The 16264-nt window shown below is 42.4% G+C and overlaps 1 long non-coding RNA gene across 1 annotated transcript in view; it reads right to left on the bottom strand.

The window, feature by feature from the left end:
* The window catches only part of LOC130574452 (uncharacterized), a 66775-nt gene extending 50511 nt beyond the window's left edge, over window positions 1-16264 (bottom strand). Inside the window, exon 1 of the long non-coding RNA XR_008965438.1 lies at window positions 16226-16264. This is a non-coding gene — a long non-coding RNA (uncharacterized LOC130574452). The remainder of the gene's footprint in view (window positions 1-16225) is intronic.

Genomic DNA, 16264 nt, shown 5'->3' with positions numbered 1-16264 from the left:
CAAGAAGTAACTTAGAACTAGGTAGTGGGTCAGTAAGAAAAGGAAAATTTGGAGGGAAGAGCAATGCAGGAATGACAAATTGGGTTACTGAGTTGCATGTATGGCAATGACTGTGTGACAAGGTGCATATTTTTACCACACACAAATATTTGGCGAGCTGGAGTTTCTCATTTGCCTTCTACCATACTCCTTCATGTAGCCTGCTCCCATGGCCCCTACCAAGAGCCATGCTCTCCAACAGTCTGAACTTTCTCCTGGACAAGGAGAAGCCCACTTTGGGCCCAAATAAGAGTTCACCCTTTTTTCTCASTTTTTTGGAAGTAAATAAAGCTCATTTCCACTAGAAACAATTTTATCCCAGGAGGGAAGAYGGTACAACACAAAAATATACAGTGCCATTTGCATTTTAAACTCAACAGTTTCAAGATCAATCTTCTTCAGCTATCAAAAAAAGTCAAAAACATGCTGAGTGGAGGCGAAGCTTACACTTCAGATACACTGCTTCTGATATTTGAGAGGTTCAATACAGACAGTATCCCATAAACTCTCCAGCATCATATTTATGAGCAAACTGACACATTTATTTCTTTGGATAGAAAACATGAAGTAGATGACCATCACATCACTGGTGAAAACTGCTATGTCATAAAATAGCCCACAGCTGCCTGAATTTATAAGTTCCTGTAACCAAATAGCAYGTGCCAAGCCAGGCAATTCTGATGAATTACATTAGAAGCCTATAGACTTCTCAGAAATAATTAATTTGCTCAGAGCTGCAAAAAGACATTCATACACTGACATTTCTGAAGGAAAATAAAATCTGACTTCTTCAATTCACRTATTTTCCCTTGAGGATAAACCTGTAAGATTATTAACTATAATAAAGCTCTAAAATGGATGCTAAAATGGTGTTTGAGGGCAGCATCAGACACTCCAAAAACATATATAAACTAAATTCTAGTGCACTATATAAAGGCAAGTTTCAGCTAGAAAGCTTTACTGTGATTTGTGGTACTTTAAAAGCACTCTTRTAACAATTTTAATAGTTTAAAATATTGGAGTTTAGTCCCAAAGAGATGTAGCTAGCGCTAAACTGCCATTTTAATGGAATTTTTGCACCCTCTCTCCATGCTCTACTTTATAAATAAACCTCTAGACTTTTTATTGATTTTTTTAACATGATAGATTGAGCCTCTCTCGCAGAGAGGGCCAAAGAACACCACATGAAAAATTACAGGTTCCCAGTTTGTGAAAGGGACAACAATAACAAAACCCCCGAGAGAAAACAATTACAACACAATGCATATATGCCTGGGTGCTTTCAGATCTGCCCTGGGCATATGTGTATTTGTATCACCCAAGACTTCTTCATTAAATATGAGAAACAATTAAAACAATGTCATGCACAGTTGTTTGAAATGCTGTACACCTCTTTCAGTTCCAAAGCYCAAACCTGACTTCAATCAAACTGTGTCTGATTAGAGCAGCTCGAGCTCTGAAGAGGTGTGGGACATGCCATCAAAACGATTTCAAAGGTTTTGTAGTAGTCCAAGGTGGACGTTGTGCAGATGCAGAATCAGGGTAAATTAATCCAGTCAGTCGGTCYTGGAGGGTCCTGTGCCAGACAGCTCACCAGGATACTGTCCCGCTGACCCAAATTCTGCAACCAGCTCTGCCCATGCGAGCGCTGCCAAGTGCACTTGTGGTCAAGCTGCAGATCACTCCTCCTACAATCCAGCTCAGAGGCATACTACAGAAACACACCATGGCGGAATAAAAGCTTACTACCCCTGTGCATGGATGCCCACCCACAGGAAGGAGAAACTGTTAGTTTTCTGACACGCAGACAGACCTACTTTAGTCGTGTGATCCAATTCTCAGTTGCCAACATTATGCAAGGGATAAGCAGAACAGCTCACACCACAGGTTTCTTTCTTACATTGGAAGAACATGAAGGACAACCAAACAAAAAGGAAACAGGATACTGGCAGCAAACTAAACTAGATAAGTACAATCAAAAATATTTAGCAGTCTTTTATCTTTATCCCATTTGGTTTATCTCCCCTTACTGCAATGTATTTTTTAAAATCTGGATCTGTTCACTAAATATGTGACTAGATTAAAAAGATTCCTTGAACACATGACTGTGCAATATGATTTAAATTCTTTGCAAGATCTCACAAACTCCTGTGGGCTTAATTTTAGAAACAAGGACAACAAAAAAAATTCAAAAACCCAACAACGTCTGCCATTTCCATATGTGCTCTATATTTTGCTAGTTCTTTACCAGAAATGAAAGAAAAAAAMCACCAACAAAAACCACAAAAAACCAWCAACCCCCTCACAAAAGAATGTTAGGGGCATTATGTCTTTCCTGACACTTCAAAATACAAGATACTTCTGACTTGTGGGTCACCTAGACATCTGTTACRCTCGTCTCCAAGCTCCCCCCCAACCGAATCACAGAAGAAATGGTAACTCAGAGAACTATTTGTGGACAACAATATCATGGATACAGGGGGATTCTGGCCACGCAGTGCCCCAAAAGGATTTTCAGTGGACACAGCTGCATCRTTCTAAGAACAGAGGGGCTACAAGTCTCCCCACATCATCCCCTTGGTGACTGTTTCTCAGATGATGGAAGAAGATGCAATCACCATCCCAGCAGTAATCCATGGGGACGCAATGCACACACAATGCAAGAGCACCCAGTCATGCAACCTGAACAGCTCAGAATGCTCCATGAACACACCAGGAAAGGTGGGCTCAAAGAATGCAAGTCTATCASACTAGAGATTCATGTCACATCTCCAACCAGCCCTGTGCCACCTAAGTCATCAAGCAGTGGGGCAACACATGTCCAGTTTTGTTCCCATGGGCTGGCAGACACATCAGAAGGAACCTGGTGTTTTCCCTGGTTTAGCCAAACCACATATACAGACCCAAAACCAGACCTGACACCTCTTGAAGGTCACATCTCTACAGGTGGATGGTGGAGCTGTGGGGCCAGCATTGCTACCAACCGTGCTGCTGCTCTGCGAGGAACACCTTCAGAAGCCACTGGTTTCAACCTGGTCTTTTTGCTAGTGCTTAGCTCAAACAATTCTTTATCCACATTAAGCATCTGATTTTTAAATACCGCTCCGCATTGGCTCACAGGCACCTGCTACTGACAATTATCAGAGAACATATGTAAGAAAAAAAAATAGCATATGGCTATACAAATAACTGCAGCAATGAAGTGCTCCTTGCAAGCTCTAAAAGAGACAAGTAATTGCAGCAGCTTCATGGCGTGAAGCTCTCAAACACACAGAGTGACACCAACGTGTGCCCTCCAGGACATCCCTCAGCCCTTACCCCTGCATCTCCTTGCTCTTGACTGCTGCAGAAGAGCTGAGCTAGAAGAGAYGTAAAAAACCACAAAGCATATGAAGGAATATCTGTAACTTTCGAATGCCATGAGCCCAATCCAAAGCTTTTACTGCAAGTCTTCCTGCTGGAGGTGCCTGGAGGCTTCCCTGCCTTTCTCCCAGGGCAGAGGGCCACTGACAGGACAAACGATAGGAAGGGAAATCTCTCCGCATCCATTGAAGGGTCAGGTGAGTTTGTTTCACTGTACTTTTGGGTTTTTTTTTTTTTTAAAAAGGGGATGGGATGAATCCCATCCCCACAGCCTCAGYCCTCTCAAAATAGTAAAGACAAACTCAAATGTTCTACATAAAGGACATTATGACTGGAAATGTAGCAGGACAGTCAGAATGATGGTTGTCCTTTTGCGTTGTCTCTGTGCACACTGGTACCACCAGCACGTTCCCAAGTCTGCTGCACTCAAATGCACAAATTCAACRTCACATTTCTCCCTTTTCTTAATGTATTTATTTTTCCTCTGGGAAGTGACTTACTTTAAAAATTGCTTTATGATTAAAAACCACAGCAATCAACTTTTCAAAATGTCAACTTTAATTTGATTTCTGTTTCCCTCCTCCCAGCTCCTCAGGCTCTCACACAAAACCCCCATGCCTCCATTTCACACTTTGCCACAGCTGTAGCCCTATATCAGCCCCAGAAATGCAGCCCCAAAACCAGAGTATTTTTGATAGAAATGAGGCACTCTCTGCTCCCTGCCACAGAGCTCCAGTTTCAAAAGGCTTTAGACAAGATCTTCATTTCTCCTCATTGCACAAAATTCAGAGCATTTACAATGGAGTTACCAATGTGCCACAGTCAGCAAAGGAAGACTCGCAGCACAGAGCTAATGCTCAGTTAATAACCCAACAGGGAGGAGAAAAAAACTCTGAATTTAGCATGGCTGATGTAAGCTGTGATGTCATTTCCACACAGAGGCTRGTGAAAAAAAAATTAAAAGAAAAATCTTTTATTTTTCAGATCCAAGATACAGAGATATTTAAATTGCTCGACTTCTACTTCAAATAAACAGTGTGAGAGAACCCCAAAACTTAAGAGAGTTTTCAGCCTTTGCTCCTGCTGTTCAGAGGACTCGAAGCCTACAACAGGATCAGCTCACTGGGAGAGCAGTGAGCCAAACCACTTGTACAGGCATGCACCCTCAGCGCCGTCCCACCCAGCAGTGCCAGCACAGTCTGGTTCTCACTCTTCAGCAAGACGTTTGGTTTGGGTTTTTTTTGTTTTGTTTTTTTTTTTTTTTTTTGGAGGAAGTAATTTTAAACAAAGTATTAAAAAAAAATCCCCACGCCTTGCTCTAACAGCTCTAAAGGATTTTTTTGGTATGATTATGGGTGAAATTAACTATTCTCTAAGGACAGATTAAAGAAGCYGTAAGGAGCCAATTCAGTTTTGATTTGTCTCAACACTGATTGTCAGAGGCACGTAGGGGAGGGATTGCACATGTGCCACTTGCAGGAGACAAGATGGGAAAAGGCCCCATCTCTGGAGGGACTATGGCAACTGTTCCATGTCTCACATGGGACAGGCGGTCAGCGRGGAACACCAGACACTGCACCCTCCAGAGACATTGTCCAGTCAGATGGCCAAAGTCTCCACTGATGGACTGCAGTGGAGCTCCGGACTGAGCCAATGGATTYCTGGTAGAAGGCAGACTTTGGGAGGAGCTGGGGGCATAAACAGTGACACCAGCTTTTTGTGAGGGGCTTTGGAGTGGGCTTTTTGGCTTCTGCTTTTTGCTTTTCAATCTGGGCTTGGTGACTCTGGGGATCGTGTCTTGTCTGTTGGGGCTTTTTGAGCTGGGGCTTTTGAGTCGGAGCTTTTGGATCTTGTGTTTTTGCTTTGCCTCCAGCTTGCTGAGGTCTGCTTCTTGCCCTGGCTCCAGCCTGCCTYGTGGCTCTTCCRCCCTCACTGAYCCTTGCTCGTCYTCACGTCTGTCCTGTSTCCCTGTGTCCCYGACTGAYGCCCTGCCYGCTTCGTCCCTGGGTTCCTCAGGTRTCTGAGCCACCTCGTCCAGCCCTGCCTGCCTTTGATCCAACCTCGCCTGCCTCCATGCCATCCTCTCCTGCGTGGACATCAACGGCACTTGCTGACCCTCTGGTGGTATTAACATCTGCTCTCTCTCCCCCCATCCTTTCCCACTGTCCTTTCTCCTTTTCTATCTTTTCTAGCCCTCTTTGGCAGGGAAATTACTTCTTTCTTTTTTAGGTTCTCATGTACCATGTTGTCTTCATTGACTTAATTTCGTTCCTGAATAACCATCTAACTTCGCAGTTTTCCACAGTGGAACTCGACACAAGCCAAGCAAAACAGGTCAGAATACCGGAGAGGAAGGGCATCTTAAAATTATGACAGATGCTCAGCTAAATTAACAAAAAATTCAGAACTTCAGCCAAACAGAGAGATACTGCTGAAAAAACAATTTGGAAGTACAAAAAAAGAAACTTATTAAATTTGGATAACTCCAGAAATGCTGTAGAAAAATGTTACCATTTTTTAAAAATAATAACTTCTTAAAAATAAAATCCCACACTTCCCCCCCACCCACAAAAAATGCAACTTCTTAATACGAACTCTGCTGTAAGTGCTGTGCTTACCTATTACACCTAAATAATTTCAGAACTTGAGAACATTTATGAGAAAATTCAACCTGGAGGGAAATTTTCCTGAAATTTCTGTTTGGCAAATGAAAATAGTGTTTTCAACAGATGAATATCCTTCTCTGTAACTGTTATTCTGTTACCATCATGTAAATCGGTGTTTTACACAAATGCAGATTGAAACCTACCTACTGAAAGAAAAACCACCGCAGATAAAACCAACCTACACAGAACAGGGTAGAACAGTACTAATAACATGTAAGCACAGGTTTCTAACTAGTTAAAAAAAAAAAAAAAGGTTGTTGCATAATTTATTCACTTTCCTACTAGTTTCACAGATGAAGATAGCAGCACCATGAGATAACCAAAAGATTTCTTTTGCCTTTAGCTTAGTAATTTACAAGTCTTTGAATTTCACTGGCTTTTGTTGTTGTTGTTCGCYGGGGAAATACTGTGGAAATACCATTTACCTGCATTCCCAGTCTACAAAGCTCGCTAAGTGMAGCTTGCTGGAGACACATCCCCACCAAGCAGCGCACAGATTTACCGTAAGTGGTGACTAATCCTCGCAGYGTACCCTGTACGTGTATCACTGAGTCAGCTTGAAAGCTGGTTCATTTACTCCAACACCACTTCTTCCATTCTCTYCTCTCTCTGATCCCGCAGGCACATCTGAAATCTGCCTATCCTTCAATCAAGGAGAGCTTCTTACTGCCTGAACAGGCGAAAGGTGCAGGTACAAAAACTTACTTACTGCCCTAAGAAAACACACGTTTGCCTATGTAACAGCATAAAAACAAACAGACCAAAAAAAAAAAAAAAAAGCACTACATATTCTTTCAGCAAGAAACTTCTGTGTATGCAAGGAAGGAGCCCTGCAGAGAGGGACTCTCCAGGGCGCACAGGCTGACCCTGCTACTGGAAAAACTTCCCAGTTCCCACATTTGGCAAATTTACAAAGCCTGTGAGAAATGCCCAGTTTACATTTTACTGGCAACAAAGGCACTAGCAAACAACATAGGCACATATTATAGATAGCTGTAATGGCCACGTATGAYTTTGCATTTGCTGAAGCCTAAAATAAGATGTCCCACTCTTTTGTTCTCTTTTTTTGTTTCTTGCAGTTTACATAATTAGCAATACAGATTTTCCAGAAATAACCTGAAAGTAAAAATTCTACCTAAAAAAAAACAACTAAAACCAAAAAAACAACAAAAAAAGAACTGTTTATGCTAAAGATAGCACAGAGTTCAAATATAAGGATTTTCCTTACATAACTGAAGTCCAACATCCACTTTCTAATTATGATACTTCAGCTAGGAGAATACAGTTATTACAGAGTAAAATAATTACAGCACAGAGCTGCAGTCAGACACAGCCCAAACTCTGCACCTTCTTTCAAACAGTTAGCCAGGTAGTTCAGCTGATTATACCATGAGGAGACGTTGCTACAGATGACTAAAAATTGAAAAATTTGGTCCAATATCGAGCACGCAATCCAACGGAAGCCTTCCCATCAGCCAGCCTTACGCAGTAATCTATGTGCCACTGCCATATAAATGTCTGCACGGCAACCTTATTAGTTTTGGACCACTGCCTACTGGCTGAGAGGCAGCCTTTAAAACCAGATGAGCCCATGTTATTTTAATGAACCCCTACTTTAACTAACGATCAAGTAGTTAGCCTAGGGATCGTATGCTGATAGACTTCCAGCATCAAAGTATTGCTCCTTTCATAAATCAGAGTAATTCTGTGGTATCAGTCTATCGTTTATATATGTGCATGCAACGTCCAGATTAAAACTTTTGAAAGTYGGAAATCATTGAAATAAGTCTGCTACGACCTTATTTTATCATTCCCATTATGTTAAGCAGTACCTTACTATGCAGGCAACCACATTTGGCTTAACTTACATTCTTTTCATTAACAAAACAGTACTTAATCCAATGTCTTTTTTCTGTGCACCTCCCTTTTCAGGTGTATTATTTCTTTAAATATAAAGCTGTTTTTAACTTCAAAGACTAACTTTTTACTACAAGCAATACAAGAAGGGTAAAATTCATTCTCTGCAATGCATCTTTGGTTTTCAAATATATAAACGGTAAAGTCTTTTTTCATTTTACCTGCAAGGCATATTCTCTTATTCATGCYCTTTTTTTATAATAGCAGCAACTTTAGAAAAGTATTAAAGTTCATTATAAACCATCTCTTTCAAAATTTCATAGTCCCAAAAAACCCTTCTTTTCCTCACTTTAGAAAAATTTTGCCTCCCATTTTCTAATTTTATCAAACTCATGCAGGCAGCAGCAATACTTTTTCATTGTGATCCATGCTGTTCAGATACCAATTTACTGAACTCTGACAGCATAAAACAAACTTATCTGACAAAAAAAATACAGAGAGTCACTGTTCACCACCACGACTGAGAAGCCTCTTCGAGTCTTGGAAACACAGCATCAATGAAAGAATGAGAGAGAATTTGCCTGCCCATACTTCTGCAAATATTTTGGCTTAGAGGAATTACTGCCATCTTAAATGGAGATGTATCCCTACCATATTCAAAAATGTATGTTTAACGTAGTTATGAATATGAATCTCACTTCTCCAGACATAAATTGCCTGCTAATTTAGAAACCTCTCTCCACTCCCCCGCTCTGTACCTGATGCTTTGCCACGCAGACTTATTGAAACACATGGCGATGGTTTGCAGGGCACTCCTGAGGATGGGGACAGAAACGTCATTAGCTCTTCACTGCCTGTGCTCAGAGACACTTCCAACAAAGCAGATACAACCTGTCTTACCTTGGCATGATCAGGAGGGTGAAAGCCCAGAAAGAGGCAAGAATGCCATTTCTGACTCTGCAATGCCTCCATGAAAAGACTGCATCTTGCCCATTTGGCATGCTCCTGCTCGCAGCAAGCGTGTTGCCAGAGAAAGTTAGAACTTCAAACAGCTTTACTCAACCCTTTCAAATGAAGTATYCCCGTTCAGCATCTCACCACTAAAGCACATCAATCTCAAGAGAYGGTTTTCCGCCTTATTTTTGCCAGGAACTCATTAGAATATCACTGCAAGTACTTGTTTATTATCATTGCTGTGATGCTGAATTCACGTTTTTACAGTGATCAATAAAAACTAAATCAGCACACTACACACTCAGCCCACACATGAAGAAAATTAATTTAACAAGATCAAAGTTGTCTACCTTCTACTGCTGTAAAATCACAACCAGCCTGTTGATTTTTGCCAGTTATCTTTGAAGAATGACTGGAAATGAATAAAAATCATTCTGGAAGCATATACTGAAATTGCAGATACAAAACAGAGATAGGAAGACACATGCAAGCAACCACATGGGAGACCTTTGCTTGATTTCAAACTGCATGGCAGGCCAAAGACATAGTTGGGGCATCAGTACTCCTGAAAAKCTACAACACTCAGCATGGCTGAACATTAACCATTTCTTTTATCAAGAAGATGTTTTCTCTGAAACAATGAGTATAAGCTGTTGAAAGATAACCAAAAAAAACCCCAAAATCATGCCAGCAAGTTAGTATCTGAACTGCTTCCACACATTTCCCTTCAAATATATTAGGGGCATGAACATTCAGCATTGAGCTGAACACACATGCATGGTGYGTGCCTGCCGTTCAGGTGACCACAGCCTCCTGCTCGACTTTGGTGATGGCCACAGAGCTCAGGGTTATTTGATGGCCAACTATGGCCTAGRAGTCACTGAAAATGCTTTCAGCCTCTCAGAAGACTGCAACATGCAGCCCTCTCCCTGCTGGGAGCAGCAAGAGGCCAACTCAAACACCATCACCTCTATGAAAGGTAAGTCCAGCTTCCACACACAGGATGAAACAAAATGTGAAAGTGGCAGACCAAAAAGGAAGCAATTGAGACGTTTATGAAACTTTATGTCAATATCCTAAATATTTCAGGATTTTCAGCAGCCTACATATAAGGGAAAAGAAAGCTCAGACCCCTATGTAGGGTCATTACTTGTGAACCGTGTGAAATCTGGTCAGCATCCATTTTTTTTTTTTTAATACACATTGCTGCTAACAGCACACATTTTAACATCACAAAAAGAGCAAATAGGTAGCAAATCTGCTTACAAAATAACAAAAGCACTATTAACTAGTCAGGGTTGGTTTTTTTGAGACAAACAAGATCTTCCACCAGGACATCATCTCCACCACCAGAGACAGCAAGATAGCAGCAGAATGAAGCACCGGCAGTACAACTCCGGGAGGCAGCACTGCCAGCTGCAGTCCTGCTCCAACACCCAGCACCTACAGACTCTTGCCAAAGAAGGCCCTTTACCCCTCCTTTTTCATGAACTGCTGCACTGTCCAAACAAGTAAATAAATTTTAGTCTCTGATCAAAATGGGTATTAGAAGCTCCTTATGCCTCCAGACTTTCGCAGATTAGTAATGCAGCATTTCCCAACCTGCAGTATTTCAAAACTGTCTTCAAAATTAAAGTATCTGGGATCTCTTTTGAGGAAAAGACATTATTATATATGGATAATGTAAATCACAACATATTTCCTCCTCCCCAATAAACTGTATTCAATCCTGCCTGGAGAACAGAAGGCTATTCGAATTTATGCAAAGCTCTAAGAGCATTGATTTCAYGAGGACCCACTTAAGGTCATCTCTTGCAAGAGTACCTATATGCATTAGAGCCACAGGACAGCAGGTTTACCTTRCTGACATTCCAGGATTGTAGTGGGTGTTCTGTTAAGAAAATGAAAGAAATTACKATGTAGGTCAAGTGTGGAATTAACTTTTTTTTTTTTTAAAAAAGCCTAATGTAGTTGTAATTGGCATAACCCTCCAAGTGTAAATAGAGATCCTTCCAGGAATATGCACTTCTAGTTCTGATTTGGCATGTGAAACAAGACAGTACTGGGAAAAACACTTTACTGTTAGTACAACTGGAACTCAGACAGGACCCTCACCCATACAGAAGTGTTGCAAAACCCCTCAATCCCCTAATAATATTCACTATTTACCAGCAAAACTTTTCCTTTACTGGGGAAAATGTATTTAAAGTCATTTCTAAACACACCACCATTAGCTATTTTTTAGTTTTAAATATAAAAACTAGAACACAGACTTCCTTCCTATCTACCCTCATGCCCCCCCCCCCAACACATATACACTAAAAATATATAAATAAAGGAAATGAAACTTCCCCATCAATGAAAATTGGGGGGGGGGGGGGGGGGGGGGGGGCAGGGGCAGAGGGAGGAGAAAGGATGGAGTGGGGAACAGAGACAATAATTACTTTCTTTTTTTTAAGACAGAGAACTTAAGCCATTCTCAAATTTTAAACTAGCTTTAGAGGGTTGGGTACTTTTTTGCAAAGTCTGATGCTGAAATTATTTAGGATTTGACATTCACTTTAAAAGAAAATACCTGATATAAATTCTGCACCTCAAATGGCCCCTGTCCTTTAAGAGTCCTAGTAAGCCTCGTTCTAGCCAGATGGCGTGAACAAAAACCTCACCATCAGGGATCTTTTAAAAAAGAGGTGCTGATTTAACATTTAACTTACACCTACCTGTTTTGCTGGGGCAATCCTTCCGCAATCCATATTTTTACAGTCTTTACACTCCAGGGTTAGCTGGAGTAAGTTTTAGTACCTCAGTCTGAGTTTTTCCTCACTACTGAACATTAAATTTTTGACAAGGSGGAGATCAAAAAGACCATCTACAACAATCTTGCTTTGCTATAGTTGCAATGAACTTTAAACATGAAGAGAAAAAACAGCAAAAGAAAACAAAACCTTGCAGCTCTGCACTTCAAGGACATATCACAATGCGGGCTCTATAAAAAAATCTCACCATGAGCAGTTGATGAGGGGAGGGAGGGGAAAGACAGAAACCATTTTCTTGCTGAACTAAACAGATGGGAGAAAATTTGTGCCAAGACCCAGGATGGCTGCTTTAGACATCGGTGGGGTACGGAAATTGTCACCATGTGCCTGGGAAGTGACCTCCAACAGCCCACCTGAGCCGTGGAGGGGAAGCTGAAGATAAGTGATTCGCCTGAAATTCTAACAAAATTTCAACTGTAAATTGGGGAATGACCGACTAAAAAAGAAAATGAAAAAGAAAAATAAACTACCTTTTGAATCTGCCTCATATCAGGATTTTGGGTCTTTCCAGAGCAAATCCTCAGTCAATTATGAAAACTTAGGTGGGCTGTTGGTGTGCGACACATTACGCTTTGTTACAGAATAAGCTGAAACCACAAGACTCATTTCACTCAGAACCTCAAAATATACCTAACACTACATGACTACCCCAAAACCCAGCAACACCCCCACTTTAATGCAAGAGCTTAAACTTTTTTAAAACTCAAACACTATTACAGGGTAACAGRGCATATATTTAAAAGCACATCCTGGATTTCCCCGAACCATGATCTTCTCGAGAAGAAAGTAACATAAATTATGTATTTGCCTTGAAGTTTCTGTGGCAGCAGCTTGTAACSGGTGCACATTTTCCAGTTTTCCCCMCACAAATCAATGGTTTGGGGKTTTTTTCTGCTGCTGTTTCAAGGAGGTCCAGGTGAGCTCACATCCCCACCATCATGGAGTGACACAGGCAAGTCAGAAAGAGAGAAAAGAAACTGCTAACAAAAACCATTCCTTCTGCCCGCAGAAACCAACATCCAACAAAAATCGGTGTTGATATGACTTGCTGACCAACCATGTCACCTACTTTGTCCTCCTGGCCAGCCTGGACATACAGAGGCGGCAGCAAGGAGATGATGGTGCAAGAGTCCATTCTCAGAATTTCAGATCTAACGGGAGATACTCCCACAAGCYCTGTAAGTTAACTTGGTGCATAAATACATGCTGCTCAAAAGCAATTTTAATGGAATCTCTGTTTGGTTTCAAGCAAAGAGTTGTTAAAGACAAAAAAAAMMCAACYTGATAAAATTGCTGCTACTGCTCTTTGAACCAGTTCAGACCTACTCTTTAAAGGAAGAGTCGCCTTTCTTAAAATATATTTGAATGTGCTATTTTTGTCTTTATCTTAGAAGGCCCGATTTCCCCTCGCAGCCCTGCAACTGATTACAATAATAGGTTTCTCAGAGATGGACAAGTTAAGAAAAGGTTTTRTAACTTCACATGCAGCAAAACGTATTTTTCTTCAGTTTTGAATGCCGCCCCTCCAACTCCCCTCCCTGCTTACACACACAGTAACTCTACTCCTGCAAGCAGTGCCATGGCAGTCAGTGCGACCACTCRTGCTCTTCACCCTCTGTAAATAACGGAGGGTGTGGCAGCTTCTCCAGGCAGAATTCACACATGCACTAAAAGATGCTTTTGTGTACTTCTTTCAGGTGCAGGGTAGGCATAAGGATCCATTAATTTTAGGGACAGAAAAAATTATAATTCTGATGGAAATTTTTTATTGGAATTATGCAGCTATGCAGCTCTCAAAAGAATGCAAGGGGAGGAAACAAATTGTTTCCACAACAACCATTATTTCATATCTGTCAAACACTGCTTGCTTTAAAAAAAAAAAAACAAAAAACAAACACATATTTCTAAGGAAGCTGAAATGAAACTGCCTTATCTCACAGTTATTATGACACATAGTAAAAAGGCACAACCCAGGGCCCTTCTTTTTATACTGTCCTATTACAGAATTGGCAGAGGGAGAGAAAGGCCTTCTCAAGCACTTGGCTAAGTAAGTTTTTAGTTGACATATCCCCCACTTGATCAGAACAAAAAACAAATATTAAGAAATTCACAGCAAGCAAAATATTAATTTACTGCTTTAGGAAAACCTACAGTTCTTTACAGAGCTGCTTTTCTTATACTTTTCTCACACTCCTTGCCAGATGCCAAGTTATGGGCTCAGTTTATAATAGCAAGCTTCATTGCATCATTAGATGAATTCAAATGGCCAGAAGAAGACAAGCAATAGAGTTTTGAGTTCAAAATCTAGGAATTCCTTTTTTTTATCTAGGCTAGTTGAGCACTACCCAAAAGCAAAACAAGGATTTGCTTTATGGTCTTGAGTGCATACTGGTGTATTCTCAACAGGCAGGACATCATCAGTAACATATAGGTTGAGAAAATGAAATGGCTTAGGCACGRAGACTTTTTCAGTCTGTCCAAATACAACATGAGTCAATGTTAGGTAGAGAGGTTAGTCATGCTGTGGTTTATTACGCTGTGTTGGCCCATGATATAAACACTGGAGGCAGGATGCCTGCCTAGCTACCCGTGGCCTCATCCCTCTCGCCCAGGGAGGGATGCCAACARCGGGACACACATTGATACAGCAGCGTGATTAAGCTCTGGTCTTATCGTATCACCAAGAGGCCAGTTCTCCATCCGCACTCAGGCCAAGTTTCACAGCGAAGTGCGTTACTTGTATTTGAGGTTTTTTGGCTTTCAAGATACATGGGTTTGACCACCACACCACTGTGCTGCTCAGGTCCTCATTGAGGACTCCCAACTTCAGAAACATAAACTGCTAATCAGTGGGAGCAGAACAGATTGTAGGAGTGTTCATTTGCATCAAAACTTCTGAATAGGCCTTTATACTTTATACTCAAGCCATTAATTTTTCTGAAGTTTATCAGAGTATCTTCTACAAAAGAAAAACACATAGATTTTCTTCATATGAAAAATCACTTATCTAAATTCTAAATTAAAAAAAAAAAATCTCTATTTATTTTATGCAAAGCTGCATAGTATATATGTTATATATGTGCCTTGGACAACGCTTAGAAAAAAGGTACCAGCCAGGGCATATCAAATACCTYCACTTCGGTAGGCAACAATGTGAAATGGGTTATTTCTAGATAGATGCACCTTATTAATGCAATGGCTCCGTTCAGATCCAACTGAACATCCAAGACCACGAAGTAGATAAGCAATGAAGCAAACAGCTGCAGGTAGCGCATGCAGGARCAACTCACACACACACTCACACTGTAAGGATGGGTCACTTCACCATGACACTACACCCTGAGTGAGGGCAGCAGAKGAATCCCTGGTCCCCAGGGGAGCTCTGCAGGCCAGAGCCCCAGGCAGGATGGGTACAGGCAGCAGAGTGGCCCTGCTGGGCAGCCAGGCCAACCTTGCCAGGTAAACTCACTCCTCTTCTCCTATCTACAGTAACTACGCACAAAACTTCCCCCTCAGCAATTACCTGCTTAAAACATTAAACACACAGTTAAGTGCTTCACAGTATTTTCCTTAAACAGTTAAGCTATGGGTCATCCTATATATTTTTCTGCCATCATGCCAGTCTGTAAAAATGTATGAACCTCACTTGTAGCTATCTGAATGATGACCAGCACTGATGCTCAAGGACAGCAAGTGCAGGTCAGATTTTACTGGACGAAGGCATTAAACCGGCTAGGTTTACATCTCGATCAGTCAAGCCTGGTTAGTTGACGGGCAGACGTGAAAACCACTCTGTAAAGTCAGCAGAAGGATGAATAGGCATTATCCATTTATTAACTGGTTAACTGCCGATTAATTTCACTTGCAAATCGCCTCTCCGGTATTTAAATATCTGGCTAAGAGTTTTTGTTCCTTACCACCCCGTAATTTTGACGGGCCGCAAACCAGGAGCGCCCCGCCAGCGCCCAGCCCCCCGCGCGCTCCTCTCCCGCGGGAAAGGAGGGAGAAATTCCCATTCCTCCAAAACGAGCTCGCCCCAYGCGGTGCCGCCCGGGAAGGGCTCCACGGCCGAGCTCCGGGGCCGCTCCGCTCCCAATACTGATACCGACATGGCAGCGAGCGCGCTGCGGGACGAAAGAAGGAGAGAGCCGGGCGTGGGTCGCCCACTCGTGTCAGGGGCCGTGACGGACAGCGCGGGTCGGAGAACTTCCGCGGCCAGCCCCGCCGAGCCGCCCTTCCCCGCCTCTGCTCCCGGCGCGGCGCGGCGGCGCCCGGGACTCGCAGCAGCGCCGCGATGGGGGCGCCCCGCCGCCCGCCCGGCCCGGGCAGGTACCGGGCAGCGCCCCCCGCCCGCCCGCTCCCGGCCGGGGAGGAGGTGGCGGCAGCCGGCAGAGCCTCGGCGCTGCAGACCGAAAGTCAACTGCGAGCTGCAAACTTTTTTCTCTCTCCCCCCGCGTTTTTTTTTCCTCCTCTCCTTCCAGCGCAGCCCTGACTCCTGCAAAAACGAAACTTCGGAAGCGTTGCCCCTACCTGGCGCGAAGTCTGCAACAAGTGCAGGCGGGCGGGGGG

Source organism: Malurus melanocephalus, unplaced genomic scaffold (genome assembly GCF_030028575.1).
Source record: "Malurus melanocephalus ecotype Western Australia unplaced genomic scaffold, MMel_1.1 scaffold_82, whole genome shotgun sequence".
Taxonomy (NCBI): domain Eukaryota; kingdom Metazoa; phylum Chordata; class Aves; order Passeriformes; family Maluridae; genus Malurus; species Malurus melanocephalus.
The sequence above is the reverse complement of the archived record's forward strand: the minus strand, read 5'-3'. Positions and strand labels throughout refer to the sequence as shown.